We start from the raw sequence: 15,569 nt of genomic DNA on the forward strand, positions 1-15,569 counted from the left end.
TGTGGTCTGCGATGATATGTGAATGGACCATTTTGTTTGCAGAGAAAATGGAGGTGAATTAATTGATGTGCAAGCAATGTAATTCGATGTCCGGGGGCCATCTAGTGCCATTATAACTGACTCAAGATTTCTCATGGTGTAGGTCCTGGGTTAGCTCTTGGATGGACCTCCAACATAGAGTGAAAGGCAACATACTACCATGCTACTATGTTTCCATGTTGAAAAGTGTACTATGTTTGAAAAGTGCATTTTTTTTAGACTAAAATGATTGGAGTCCATGCAAAGATTTCAGACTAAGACACCTGAAAATACACATCACACAGGTATAGCAAGCATTGGCCTACACCGGTGTAGACTTTTTATAGTTTTAGAAAATATGACTACTGACTAACAACAATGGTGAGTTATGAGACTGATGAGGTGAAACTGAAGCTGCAAATAACTTAATACTAAATCAGGGATCAGTAAGAAAATACTCAACATCGCTGTTACTGCCTAATTTTCAGTATACTCTGAAACTGCAAGTGCATCTGGAGCAGAATTTATGCATTTCTAAACAAAAATTAAGGCGAAAAGTAGGGTTATAAACAACCTGGCAGGCCATGAGTTAGCTCGCATTACCTCCACTTTTGCTCTGTCTCACCTCTTGTCTCTCTGGTTTCCTCCTCCCACCTTTCTGCTTCCTCCCGCTCCTTGGAATAATTTGGTAATATCAGTCGGTTCCAAGTGTGACACATCCTCACACTCCTGCTCCCTAAGCCTCCCTCCCTCGCTCATCCCCCCTGCCCTGCCACCCTGTCCCGTTTGTTTTGGGCCTTGTCACCACCATGGATGATGTGGTTCCAGCCAGGATGGTGGCGAACCGTCTCTCACTAATTACCACACTCCCAAAAATGAGTCACAGAGAGAGGGAGGGAGAGAGAGAGAGAGAGAGGTGTTCTCCGCTGTTTTTGGCCCCTGACATCGACCCCATGAGAGACTTTCCCCTCAATGCCTAACCCTCTAGCTCCCTCAGATCTCTGGACCTCCTCAACAGATGAAACGAGTTCTTTGAGGAGGTCCTCACTCACTGGACCTGCTGCTCTGTTTGCTGACCTGGTGTGAACAGCTGTCTGTTTTGGTTTGTGTCAAACACGCAAACATTCATACACACACACACACACACACACACAGGTCTGAAGTCCTCTCTCGGCAGGTCCTCCGTGTCCTGTGAGTTATGACAAATGTTATTATGCTCCCTTTCACATTATTTTAGCACATGCTGCCAGAGTAGATTGTAGTGTTTGCATAGAGCATGGGTCATTTGGCTGTCCAGTGTTTGAACAGCTGTAATGAGCACACAACATTAATAACTTCTCCATGGAGAAAGAACGATTGGCTAGAGATGGAGTCTTCATAAATGGAAAAATAATTGAGTTGCTAATATTTGCTCAGTCAACACTGTTCCTTGCGGTTTAGGTAGTGTTAACCTGCTGAATTTACTCCATAGAAGATGTTCCTTCTACAATGGACCCACAGCCCACTCAACTGGATGTTATCGTCACGTCTACGTCAAGCATTTGCTGACAGAAATAATTTGCTGTTATAAAAATATCCACATCCATCAGGAGTCATCTGACTGCTGGGAGTTCTCCATTCCTTAATGTTTATTGGTTAGAGAAGAGGAAAAATGTCCTTAGGGAGAGAGCACTTGCCATTACAAATTTCCATTTGTCATTAAGGGAAACAAGCGCATTTGTTTCATTTTCACAAAGACACATTGGGAAAGTAAAAACTACTCACGCTGCTTTTAATCCACCAGAGCATGACCCAAATTAGACTTTATGTGCCACTTTGTAATGACTAGCTAGGGCCCCAATTTTACCCTTGAGAAGATTTAAATAAGGACCCATTTGCTCTGGCATCAGTGGTGTAGGTAGCAAAGCAGGAGGCTGGCTGGCCGGACATGTGCTCTCAGCCAGAGCAATCTATCATTACCAGTGTAATAAGGGGAGCGGACTTTTTTTCTGTCTTACAATTGAGAGCAAAATGAATGCTTCCACACAAAGTGATAATCATGAATGCTTGCCAAAAGAAATGCTGCCAGAAATCCACTAGTGCTCTGTTTTCTCACTTTTATCCCAGTGGGTTAGAAAAGCTCATCGCTGGCTGATTGCTGTCTAATTTAGCGGTGACGTCGACAACTGTTGGGTCTTTCAAGGTCACAGAACGACGCTGCTATATTTGTAATTCTTCATGTTAAGTTTTTCTCTGCATAATATATAACGTATATGAATGTCTTGAGTTATTATCTCCTTCTATGTCTCATCTCTTTCCACTTAATAAGGAAGTTGTGTGGCTTACCTGGAACATCTGTATTATCTGTTATTATATATGTTATGTATCTGTTATTTTCCTTGTCTAAATTTAACATTTGGGGATTTTAAGGCCCTTCATTTCAATGAACTTTTTTCCACCTTGCTGTTTGATCACCTGACCTGTCATCCAAGAGACAGACGGATATTACACAGTGGAGTATTCAATATTGTTCTTGTCAGGGTATTATTAAAGTCAGTTTTTCATTTTAAACCTGGGTTTAAGTCTGCCGCTGTGTTGGAAATTACTCATTGTTGTGTGGTCTCTCTCCCATTTTTCCATTGTGTGGTCAAGAGATTGAGAGCGCCTTGTACAGTGCTCCATCCTGCCCAGTCAACAGAACAGGGGGGCCTCTCACAGCAACCAAAAGTCATTTGAAGATGAGGTTTGTGGCTAGTTTCCACCCACAACGCCAAGCTGTCTCTGATTAGACCTGGGATCTAATTTGAGAAGGGGGCTAAGAGAGGGTTTGGGCTGTGGGGGTGTGTTGGGGGGCTCTGTGTGGCGCAGCTATCCTCTCCCAGAGGGCTCTCTGCTCAAGGGCTTGTGTGCTTGACTTTCTCTGAAGAAATACGTTATGATGGAACAAACAAAAATACAGGAACAAGCAGAAATGTAAGACCAAAATACTCTGTCTGTTCTTTTTCCTGCAGGCTACATTGGAATCCTATCTCCAATCTCCCAGACAAGATGTTGAGGAACATACATCCCACCAACAACACACACACACACACACACAGTCTCTCCCAGTAATCATGACACTGGTCGACCCTCTGACCTAAGTGATGTATTTCTGTGCAAGTGTGTGTGTTCTGGCTCCAGTCTGGGTCATGCATTGTCGGGAATGTTGATGAAAAATGACAGGCCATTATTACATGCCATGGTTGTCCCCTCCTCTCTTCCTCCCACCTCACCACGGGTAGGGGGATCATTTTGAAAAATGCTAGAGTCCGAATGAAAAACCACTGTCGCGACTCTAAAACAAAACTATGTCCACCTGAGCACCCATATTTAAGAATTGTGTGCAATCTAAACTTGTAATTTCTTCTGATCACCTATGTTTTTTTTTTTTGCGCCCCACCTCCCTCGTCCTACTCCATTAGGCTCTTCTGGACTCAAGTTTCCCTGTGGAGGTCATTGTAGTGCTAATGTTCTGCGGGATGGCGAACAAAGCACCAAGCATGTAAAAGAAGCCTGGCTTTCTGGGGGATCAGGCAGCTGCAGGTAGGGGGTGTGAAGGTTTAGGTTACCTGCTCACTCCCTGAACACACTGACTCGTCCTCTCAGGATTTGGGACCACCTGGGTAGCAGGCACGGCTCCGTGAAGAATCAGATAGTTTGGATACAAGCAAAGAGACATATAAAGGAGATTTCACACACACACACACACACAAACAACAAATGATGATTGCACACTCTGAGGCGGTGAACCCACACATCTCCAGCTTCCACTGACCCATATCTGCTGAGTACAACTCCCAGGGTCTCGGGTGGATGTCAAGAGGTGCTGTGGCTGTCAGTGACGGTTGACCCTGCACCACTCCTCTGATATCTCCTGTCACACATCACTGCCCAGGAAGCACTTTCCTTTCTCCTCTGGTCTCAACACACTTCATCATGCTGTCTGACTACAACAAGGATCAAACTTCAGACCACTGACCGGCATGTGCATGTTTGAGTGTGTGTGTGTGTGGTAGTGTGCTTGTGGATAAACATCAGCGTGTGTTTTTTTACATGCTGTGTTCTCCTTTGAGTTCATTTATCAGTGCAATTGCTAATGTTAACAACATGATGCTCAAAGTGCATTTATAACCTTGGTCCTAATGAACTCACAGTCAGTCTTCAGTGTTTAAATCGACCTTTTTAAATCAATTTTTTTCCAAGCTCAGAAAGAAACTTAATGAATAATCCGGCATGGACACAAAGTTTGTCAATTTTCAGAGAAAAAAAAGGAGATTTGAAGACCTAGATTTTCCATGAACACTGAATTTGCTGATCAAGATGATTCCCTATCGAAAAAGACCAGAATAGATTTTGACTCTGCCTTTTGGACTTGTTACGTTACTGCGTGGACTGATTCCAGTGTGCTGAACCTTAAGGACTTTGGATTTGACCCAGAGCCTGTATTTTTAGTCCGAGTCAGTGTGACAGAGGCTGTTTTTTTGCTTGTTTTTTTTCCTGAAGCCATTTACCACCATATTCCTGGGGTGCTGCTGTAGAAATGATTATGGCTGGAACTCTTGGCGCAGAAGACGAAGTAATAATTTAGTAATAGTAATAGTAATAATTATATGGAGCTTAATATTGTGTCTTTTTCATTTACAACAGACTGTTTTTGTAAAGGTCTTAAAACACATACATACACAATTGCCTCTGCTGTGTCCAATTTGCCAAAGAATGATGTAATACAGGTTTGAGATTAAAAATAAAAAGTGCAGCATAGATGTTTTTCTAAACGTAAGAGAGAGCATTTAAAGAAATCTAATGTGTAGCTATTTATTAGGTGGAAACATGTATCATTTCCTGCCAACTCAATCATAATATTTAAAATGTTTCAACACTGAGTAATGTCTAAAATAGTGAGCAGCCATAGCCACAATTGATGGTAATTAAGAACAGTATAGAAAAATGAATGGAGTGGAACACCACAGAGATTATATCTGTCCATATTGTAGTCCATATATAGCACACATGTACTACTTTATTTCAGTCGGCCGTAATTTCCACCCATTTAAAAGAACATGTAGATTAAAAAAAGTCACAGCATGCTAAGAATAGTCCTTGTGTTAATATATGGAAGCATTTAGATGTTGTTGTGTTTGCTTAGCAAACACTTTAAAGTGCAAAGAGTGCTGTGGTTGACCACATGGGAATAAATATGGTTTTTGATCGGCTCGCTAAATACCTTTCCACAGAGTAAATATGTATTTAAAAAAAGATGTAACAAAAACACTGTGAGCCACCCGCGTATAAATGCTAGCTGCTACACACAAATGTGGTCATCAGATGTGTCTGTGTGTGTGTGTGTGTGTGTGTGTGCTGCAGCTACATAACCCAGCGATATCATTACTACACATCCTCCCCTCCTTACAGACAAATATGTTGTTTACACTCTGAACCTGAAGTAGCCTCTTTTTTTGATTCAGCGACTTTGATTCAACATATAAATGATCAAGGATTGTGGCAGCTTGTGTACATGCAGGGATCTGAAACATACAAATTATTAGTAGGTATTGTGAGAATCTGAGAATGCTGTTGTACTGGTTCTCAGACAGACTTTTCTATCAGCTTGTTTTTATGCACGCTTTCAATTTGCTTTTAAATATATGATTGTGACAATTATTTTTCTGAAATCTAATATTATGGATGTTTTTACACTTGATGGAGGTGCAAAAATTGGTGTATCAATGCAAATGTAAATGCAAATAAGTGTAATTACATTCCTCCAGCTTCCCCATTGCTTTGGAAAAATGGTGGAAATGGTGGACAAGAGAAGGCCGTGAGGACTGATGAGGAAATCACAGTGTTCACTGACTCGGTGATACAAGCACCAATGAAACCATGTATCGACAGCTACTTTATGTTAATCATCAAGTTGCACCTTTACATTTTGTGCCACCCACTGTTTATCTTGGAGAAATAGTTAGTTGCATAACATAACATAACATAGCAGCAGTGATGGATTGTCAATTTTTTAAAAATTCTGTTAAAATTTGCAATTAATTTTAATAGCAACCAGGTTACAGACTGCACTGCCTGTACCAGTTTGTGTTCAATCAACTTCAGTCTTGAAGTTTCCTGCCAAATCCTAGCTAATATTGTTCTTGATTGCAGTCCAGCGTGGAACATGTGGACTGTGGTTTAACATCCACTTGTGCACAGGTCAGGATCTCGGGTCAGGATGATGATGTGCCTCGCGAGCACCTTCCTCTCTCTGTATTGTAATGTAAACAACCTCAAGTGTATTACACTGGGCTGCTTCCTGCTGCTATGTGTGTGGCATGCTGCCTACGTCAGCTGATGAGACATAAGTGCGTCTGTTTGTGCAGTTTTTAAATAAATGGACTTGGGATGGAAGCAGCCAAATTATGAAGGACTGTTTTGGTTTAGCTGTCAGAGTGTGGTGTGGACACTTTTTAAGAAATTGATTATGACAAGAAGCTGACAATGACATGAAAATCATTTTTGGATAAGGTTTTGTTTCTTTGAACGTGGATGCCAGGAGTAAACGTATGTATTGCAACATGTTTTCCCTGCAGAATGATTAAATCAACCCAGCACAAAAGACCTGACAGGAAACAGCTGGTGTTTGTCAATTGTAAATGTGCTTCAGGCTTCAGTGAATTCCATCTTTGCTTGTTTCCTCTTAATATCTAAGGAAGAAAAGCTTTGGTCAACTGGTCTATGTGGTGCTTGGCCCATTTTGTTACAAACCACACACAAACACCAAGCAAGGACTCAGTGAGAAGTATTACTTGTAGTATTCTCCATGTATCAAAACACTCCTGTGTTGTTTTGACCCATAATTATACTGTTTACTATACACAGATGTGCAACAAAAAGTTGTGGGTCAACCTTTCACAACAGCATCAAGGCCTGTAAATATAATTCTTCCAAGTCTCTGTAACATGAATGTGATGAACTTTTTTACTGCCATTAGTTGGGAAAGATAAAAGAGAGTTTTGATGATGATGGTAAAGGGTGCCATCTACAGGTATTCCAACACGAAAAAGAAATAAAGGCCCGATAAATAAAGGCTCCGGTTGTGCGGGGGGTGCTGTGCCAATCTCAGCTGACATAGGGTGATAGACGGGGTTCACCCTGGACACACACAGACAAACCTATGATCAATTTGCCTAATCCCCATATTGCGTGTTTTTGGACTGTGGGAGGAAACTGGAGAATCTGGAGAAATCCCACACATGGGGAGAACATGCAAACTTAATGCAAAAAGGCCCTTGTTCCAACCAGGGCTCGAACCCGTGTCGCAAAGGCAAGAGCGATAACCACTACACCAACCGTGTGGCCCAACGTAATATAGTGACAATAAAAAAACAAAAGTGAAAAAAAGAGCAAAACACCAACTACTACAGAGCCCTGGACATGACCTGGTAAAAAAAATAAAAATAAATTGTGTGCACGAAATAGCTATAACATACTATTTCATGGCCACAAAGTCAACATAATATGTGCACAAAATACTAATTAATAATATAATCATTCCTGGACAGTTGGGTAAGCAAATCCAGCGCACCTCCTCTAAGGTCAAAGGTAGAGGCAGTAGAGTGGCTAAAGCTACACGATGGACAGAGATAGTGTGGTAGAGTTCTATTTTAGGCTGGGACATCTGAAAATTGCATGGAACCATTATTACCGAGAGGCATTTAAACAGAATATTAAGAGGCAGGTTTCTTTACCGGCACAGGAACACCACTAGATTTGCTTACCCGGTGTCCAGGAATAATAATATTATTAATTAGTATTATTTGGGGCACACGTTATAGCTATTTTCTGGCCACAATTTATTTTATTTTTTACCATGTCATGTCCGCACGTGTGTGTGTGTAGGGAGTGATCACTAGATGTGGTTAAGAATTAGAGTGAGAGACTGCGTCAATGTCTGGTCAGCCCCCCACAGTGGCCTATCAGGACCCAGATGCACAGAGCATCCAGCAGTCCTTCAAGGCAGAAGAGACCCGAGGCTAACAATCACAGGGAAAGCCATGCGCCCAGCCATGGGTGACCAGGTGGAAGGGGGTGACCACCTTGGGGTCCCCACCCAGGATCAGGAATAATGAAAGGAATGATAGGACCACAAATAGAGTCCAAACCACCCTAGGCACAGGCAAGGCCCAGAGTTCCAAGGCCCCGCACACCCAGGATCGTCAAGGTCTCCAGTCATCACCCACCAGCAAGAATGGAGCCCCCCCAGACATCCCCCCAAGGAGGCGCCACAACTACCCCAGCTATACACCCAGAGGCTAACCATGCGCGTCTCTCCCAGTGAGGATCAGGCTGAGGTCTACGGGGGCCCCCCCAGTCAGGGGATTCCCCGGGGGAAATAAGATGGGCAAGCCTTCAAGCAGGTCAAAGCAAATCCCCCGAGCATAGTTAGGGTCCAGAGGTCCAAGGGTTCACCACGTTTGAACCCGCGGTGCCCCTGGCACATAGCCCCACCAAACACCCAAGAGCCCAAGCCCAAACCGCCATCCCCCACCCAACCAGGGAGCGAGCAAGACAGAGTCATTCGGAAGAACACTCACGTCCACTCCCCCAATTGCCCCAGCCTGTATGGCCACTGGGTAAATGTGGCATAGACACATTAATGATTACTGATTTAGACCAAAATAGCCAAGCCTTTGAATTTTGCAGTCTAAGATTTGTTTCTTGTTTACACAGGATACACTTTCTGACGCAACCCGCAACGGGTTATCTGAGCTTTTGAGTGGGATTAGGAGTGCACTGGATGTGTCCCCAGAGTTAAAGTGCAATTAACAATGTTCAGGGGTACCCCAGCCCTTCATTTTATCACTTAACTCAGAGGTAATTTAAAATTAAACACCGTGTGCTGTTAAGCGTCTAAACAGATTGGTGCTTGATCAATAGTATCTTTGATTTGGAGTCAGCAAAGCCTAAAAACTCACTGAAGTGTATCTGTGGTGAGACAAAGGCAAAGCAAAGAGAGAAAGTGGCAGAGAGCACGGTGCCATGACCTGGAGGTCATTGGCAGTAGATAATCTGGTATGAGAACAAATGATAGCCAGTCAGTAATGATGGGGCCTAATGCTGGAGAAGAAAAAGAGAGAGAGCTGCAAAAGAGAGAAAGAAACTTACTGAGAACTCCCCTATGTTTCTCGTCATCTGTGTGCCAAATTAGGCTGGGGTGGTGGGAGGCAAAAGAGAGTGCAGATGGACCACACCGACTGACTGGTTGTACTAATGTGGACGCTTTCTGTCCAGGGTCAGATATTTACTCCTAATTAGCTAGAGGAATGCAATGCATGAGAGCGGAACAGATACGTTACCATTTTGGCCGGAATTTCCTTTCCTTCTGTGGCATGCGCTACTTTAACCTGATTAGGTATGGCACTTATCAGAGGAGATGAAAGCACTCAGGGGGTCGGTGATGCATTGCTGGACACTCCTTCTCTGCTCCCATTTTACCCCCATTTCCAAAACGACCCTCCCCCATGGCCCTTAATGGTTGTACTTTGTGTCACTATGCTAGGAAAACGTGATGATTTACAGTACGATTGAATACTGTGCTCCAAGTGTGTCACGTGTTGCAGGACGGATCAAAAGGACGTTTCGGGGCAAAAATGAGCGCGGAGAATTCCTACAAGAACGATTTTTATTGAAGGATCTCGAAATTAGATAAACATGTTTTACGAGGTGGAGAAAGGGGCATGCTGTTGTCGGGAAATGAGACAATTTCCAGTCTATGTACATGAATGTGTGTTTCATTGCAAGTACCAATGCTGGTGGCAGCATGTCAGAAGAGATTTCATGGTTGCAATCAAACTTGTGGCATCAGCAGGCCTAACTTGTTCCTAATGATGGATTACAGGTTTTAAATGGCAGATGAAGCAGCCCTGCTGTTGTATAGCTTTAATTTCCTGCATTTGTCGTGTTCTTGAGAACAGGGACACATTTAGCACTTGGCAGCAAGACACGTCAACCACATTCATCATTTTTGACAGACATTTGGTTTGAATTTACTTTTAATCCAGGAGTTCTGTTATTTATTAATAATCATATAGTTTGGATTTGTTTTGGTCTTCAACTACTGAGAAGATTGCCATGAAATGTGGCAAAAATATTTATTTTCCTTATGACTTAGATAATCATCTGACCAGTACTGGGCAGTAGCGTGTTACTGAATAATATATTATATTATTGCTTTTCTCAGTAATAATATTAAGTAAAGCTGAGTTAGTGTGTCACTGCAGTTCAATTGGTTTTTGTCGTCTAAGGGTATCTTATGATGACGTTTATGGGCAGCAGGTCCAGATGGAATTTTGTGAAAACAATAAAAGTTGGAGGAGATTGCTGATTTACTTTGAGAGGCTGCCAGGTTTGCAGTTCTCTACAAAACTTTATTACTGCATATTCACGTTGGCATCAATTTGTCGCTGTTAGCAGACATTGTCCTGTCAACAGAAAAAGCACCACCTGCAGGCAGGTTATAGTTGCATTTTACTGTTAGGTGACATCTAGTGGTCATAATTATGGCAAGCACTGAAAGAGTAAAAATCTCCACAATAGGTTCAACAATAAGTACGCAAACTGGTAACAGGAAAGGTGATGAAAGTTGGTTCTAAAAGGAGCATCCACCAAAGGATTAGGATTGGTCACGGTTCACCATTTTGTGCCAAACATTGTGCAAAATGTGCCACTCAAAAAGACAACATATCTGTGGAAACTGCTGCTGGATATGCAACATAAAGCCTCCAGGTGTCATGGTTCTGTGGTGGACACACTGTAGCTTCATAGGCTTAGGTGTGCTTTCAAAAATCACTGTCACTTGACACAGCCATCGAGAAACTCAACCTGAACAACCTGAAACTGTGTTGAACAAAGAGAAAGGCCATATATGAATTTTGCGCAGAAACAGCAGTGATCTGTTTTGTAAAATGAGTTATCTCATTTTAAATGTACTGGAGAAACAATGGAAGCATGTTCCGTGGTTAGTTAAATCCAAAAGAACAGTCTCTACATACTAAAGAAATGAAAAAAAAAGAAAAAGACAATCCAGACTATTATCAACAAAAATGACAAAAAACAGCATTTGTGGTGGTATGGGGAGCATCACTGCCCATGGCATAATGTGATCTGCATGTGAGGGTACCACTAATGCAGAGGCTTAGATTGGGGTTTTGGAGAGACAAATTAAATCCTTTAAGCAGAAACTCTATTGCTACGTCAACAGGACAATGCCAAGCATCATTCTGTATTCTGAGTTGTATTGCGTGGCTTTGTAGACATGGAGTGTGTTTGTTTTCCTGGTCTGTCTGCAGTCCAGATCTGTCTCCTGTTGAAATTATACATGGTGGGTGCATTATGAAGAGGAGAATCAGGTGACAATGACCACAGACTGCTGAGCAGGTCAAGTCTTATATACACAAAGAATGGGCAAACATTCCACTTGTTAAACTGTAACAAGTAATTATTAAAAAGTGGAATTAAAAGATAATGTGACCCAGTGGTGAACTTGGCTCAGTACAGTTAAATCTGTCAGAGAAAACACTGAAATCGTTTCTTTGTTCTTTTGGCTATTAAATAAAGATTCAAGTGAATCAGCGATTTTAGAGATTTTCCATTGCATTTGTTGCATCTCTCAGAGCTCAGCTGTTCATCACCCAAGAGAGAAAAGTGTTAATCTTCATGTCGAGAAAGGAGCTGGATGTGGTTCTGAATTTTGACTAAACACATATATGTTTTAGAAATTCTTAACAAAAACAAAATCAATCACCATGCTGTCACACAAACCGCCAGAGAAGTAGACCTCCGTGATTATGTGCTGGTCTTATCGATGTACGCACATGCATACAAGCATGACAGCGTTTTGTTTTTGTTTGTTTTGTTGAGTTCATGAATATTCCTTTTACACTAAATAGCGTTACACTCTGGTTCCCTTCTCTGGTTGCATATTTCACCATGGTAATGATGTCAGATTTCACTGTTTCTGCCATTTGCCATATGAGAGCTATCACATCTGAATGCAACACCTACCTCTGCTTGTAGCCATAGCAGCACATCTGTGCACCTTCTGTGGTGGGCTCTCCCTCTTGTGGCCTGTGTGTGTGTGTGTGTGTGTGTGTGTGTGTCACAGTTGCAGGTGCGCTTCCAGTGGGGCAGGGAATCAACAATTCATTTAATGAATACGCTAAGCATAATCTCACTGAGCACTGCATTACACATCCTGTACGTGATGTCCAAGCAGACCCCGAGCATTATGGGTGCTTTGGAGCTGATTTGTTGGGTTAATGAGCCGGGTGGACGATGTGTGAGGTGTGTTACAGTAAAGGACAATGAGGTCACTTCTAATTTTCATTTTATACCCCACACAGAGTGTGTTTCCAGACCATACTGCTACTTGTACTCTCTTTTCTTCTCTGTAACCCACACACACACACACACACACACCCACCCACAATGTGATGGTCTGTATTTGCTCAGGAGTTACTGGAATGGGCCGCATTAAAGTCTGGAAGCAGAAGGACATCCAGCCCCACAGCCTCCAGGTCTCACTGTTCCACTGATTGACCTGATGGAGACCAAAGACTCCAATCACTGAGTCGATTGTGCAAGTGTGTGTTTGTGTGCTGACAGTATGTGTGTGGCTATGCTGGCATATGTGTCACCACCTGACCACACACGCAGTTTGGATGAACCATTATCAATTGCACATTAGACTCTTGAACGTTCTCCAGAAATTCTGGAGCCAAAATCTGCCTCGTTCTTCTCCTCTCCTTCCTGTCTTCTTTTTTTTTTAATCCCACACAAGAAGGTCTACATCAATAGTCAGTCAAGTGCGTGTGTGTTGTGTGTGCGTGTGTGTGTGAATATAGATAACAGTTGGTTTTAACTACTGCTTTGGTGGCACAGTAGAGATGACGTTATTCTGAAAGTGCTGCGGGGCTACAAATCACTGCTGTGTTCATCACTGCTGAATAATCTAAATAATTGATTCATTGTATGTTTAGTCTATAAAATGTAAGAAAAAAAATGAAAAATGATCGCTATAATTGACATCCAGACTTTTGTCGTTTCACTTTTTCTGGGTGAACATCACAAAAAACCCTACGCTCATATTTGATGTGTTTTTTTTAAATGTAAGATGAATAATATACAGTATAAATATATGCAATTAATGCAACAATTTCCAAAAGAAAAATATGTAACAAAGTTATTTCTCGCAAAGTTTGTCAAAAAAAAGAAAAACTGTATTAGTGAGCACTACACATTTATTATGTGAAACATACCAAGATGTACATATAAAACTGAGAATACAATTCCACTGTATGCTTCTAATGACAATAATGTTCTTATCCATCTTAACTATTTAAAACTACTCATTTTATGTCAACATATTAACATCTTTATTAGTCATTACAATATCCAACAAATACTTGCTGTAGTCTGATGCTGTTACAACTGGTACAAACTCTCTTTTTTAACCACATAAACATTTACATTTAGCCATTTGTACATTAACAATATTGCAGCAGCACTTACCTTGGCATCTGCACTGCAATTTTTGCCTACAGGCAACACATTTCCTCCCCTGTTCCCGATGGATAACAACATATTAAGTTAATTTAAGAGGTTCTGATGTTTTACTTCGCCATCAAACGAGGTAACAATGCCAACACTGTAAGCTGCTCTCATTCGTCAGACACACCAGCATCAGCTGAGAGATAAATCCACTCGATCGTCTGTGGGTGGCTTGGTCTGTGTTCTCTGGGTGGTCATATTTGGGAAATGTGTAGCCAAATAAATGTGTATAATTTGGAGGGTATTTTCAACCAGATGTAGGCAGAATGTCCCGGTGTAGGCAGCGGATTCCCCCTCTACGTGTTATATTTAGAAGCATTGTCTTCATAATTCACTTTGGCATGAAGTTAAATGTAATGCAGTCCCTTGGGAGACATTCACAAATAAGAGTCTGATCTTCCAGAAAATTTGCAAAAGATTCATTTTGGGAGAAATCAAAGTGCTGTAAGGAAGTTTCCCGAAGACTCACTGTACAAAAAAACAACTTATGGATCAGAGAGAGACCCACTGAGAGACATGAGTGTTCTTGACCTCTTAGCATAAGGTAAGTATAAATTAAACTGGTATTTAAAGTGGTCCTGGCTCCCCCTTCACTTTTCCTACCCTCCTTTTCTGCCTTCCCCATTCACTGCAGGCTTGGAGCCATACATGAGTAGCACAAAGTACATGAACCTGTGTGTGTGTGTGTGTGTGTGTAGGGGGTTAGTAGAGTAGGTGGGCAGGGTCAGGGGTTGCTTGGTGGGGTTCTGGAGCCAGTGGTTCTTCTCCATTGTTCAGGCTAGAGGAGCCAAAGGGAGGTAAAGAGTACTGATGCCCGAGGTATTGCCTGCTTACGGTAGGGGGTTAGCAATAAGTGCGTGTGTGTGTGTGTGTGTGTGTGGAGGAACCCACAAGGGGCGGGGAAGGGAAAGTAATTACAGATGATATAGGACCAAAGGGAGGAAATTGATTAAAGAAAATGGGTGACCAGGAAGTAAGCAGGGATCTTTGTTTCCCCTTCAATTAAACTGAAATGTCTCAGTGGTCTGACTCTTTGAGATGCATATGGTAGAGGAGCATGGGGACTGAGGGGAAGGAGGGTTCAGAGTGTGGGGGGTTCTTTCAGGGAGGCGGGAGTTTACAGAGGTGATGTTGATGGATGGACTCCCAGCACTCTGTGTGGAGGCTGACATTCATGATAGCCTCCACACGCTACTGTATTTGTCGGACGCACATTAACTCATAATCGCGCTTGCGTTATCTGAAGGCAGCCACATTGTTTTCAGTGGGGGTAAGAAACACAAGCAGACGGATAAACACAAACACTCAGCTTAGCTAAACTTAGTCGGAAGATAAAATGTAGACAAACAGTAAAATTACACCCCAAACACTGTAAACATCCATCACAGCCTTACACACTAACTTCCTCTTTTGACCTGATGTCCTCCAACTTATCTTCGAGGTGCACTGACTCTCAGTTTAACCTACACCACGATGATATCTCAGCAATTACATTATAAAAAGTTATCATAACTATTTTCCTGCAGCTGTAACTGTGACACTTTGATGATTCATATGTTCAAACAATCACTTATAAAGAAAGAGAAATCATTTGATGGTCCCTGATCGCAGGTCCTGCTGTGTCTGGTGTCTGTTTGTCTTGCAGGTGTGTAGCTGATCGGAAACACCTGGCTTGTTGATGCCAGGGTGCTGCTTCTGACCAAGCCTGTGTGCCTCTTTAGTTTTTTCACACATATTTATATGACCTATGAACTGGTCCCAATATTCGTGTGAAATATTTTGTATCCCAACAGGCTAAGAGTGACTGTGGCAGTCTATTAATAAAGTGGGATTTGTTTTTGTCATAATTGATTTACAATTAACGTTCAGACACTGAAAAACAGAATTGATTGTCTTTATTTTCCGGGTGAAATAAAGTACAATATTTTAGCTGAACT

This window comes from Solea senegalensis, linkage group LG6 (genome assembly GCF_019176455.1).
Source record: "Solea senegalensis isolate Sse05_10M linkage group LG6, IFAPA_SoseM_1, whole genome shotgun sequence".
Classification (NCBI taxonomy): Eukaryota; Metazoa; Chordata; class Actinopteri; order Pleuronectiformes; family Soleidae; genus Solea; species Solea senegalensis.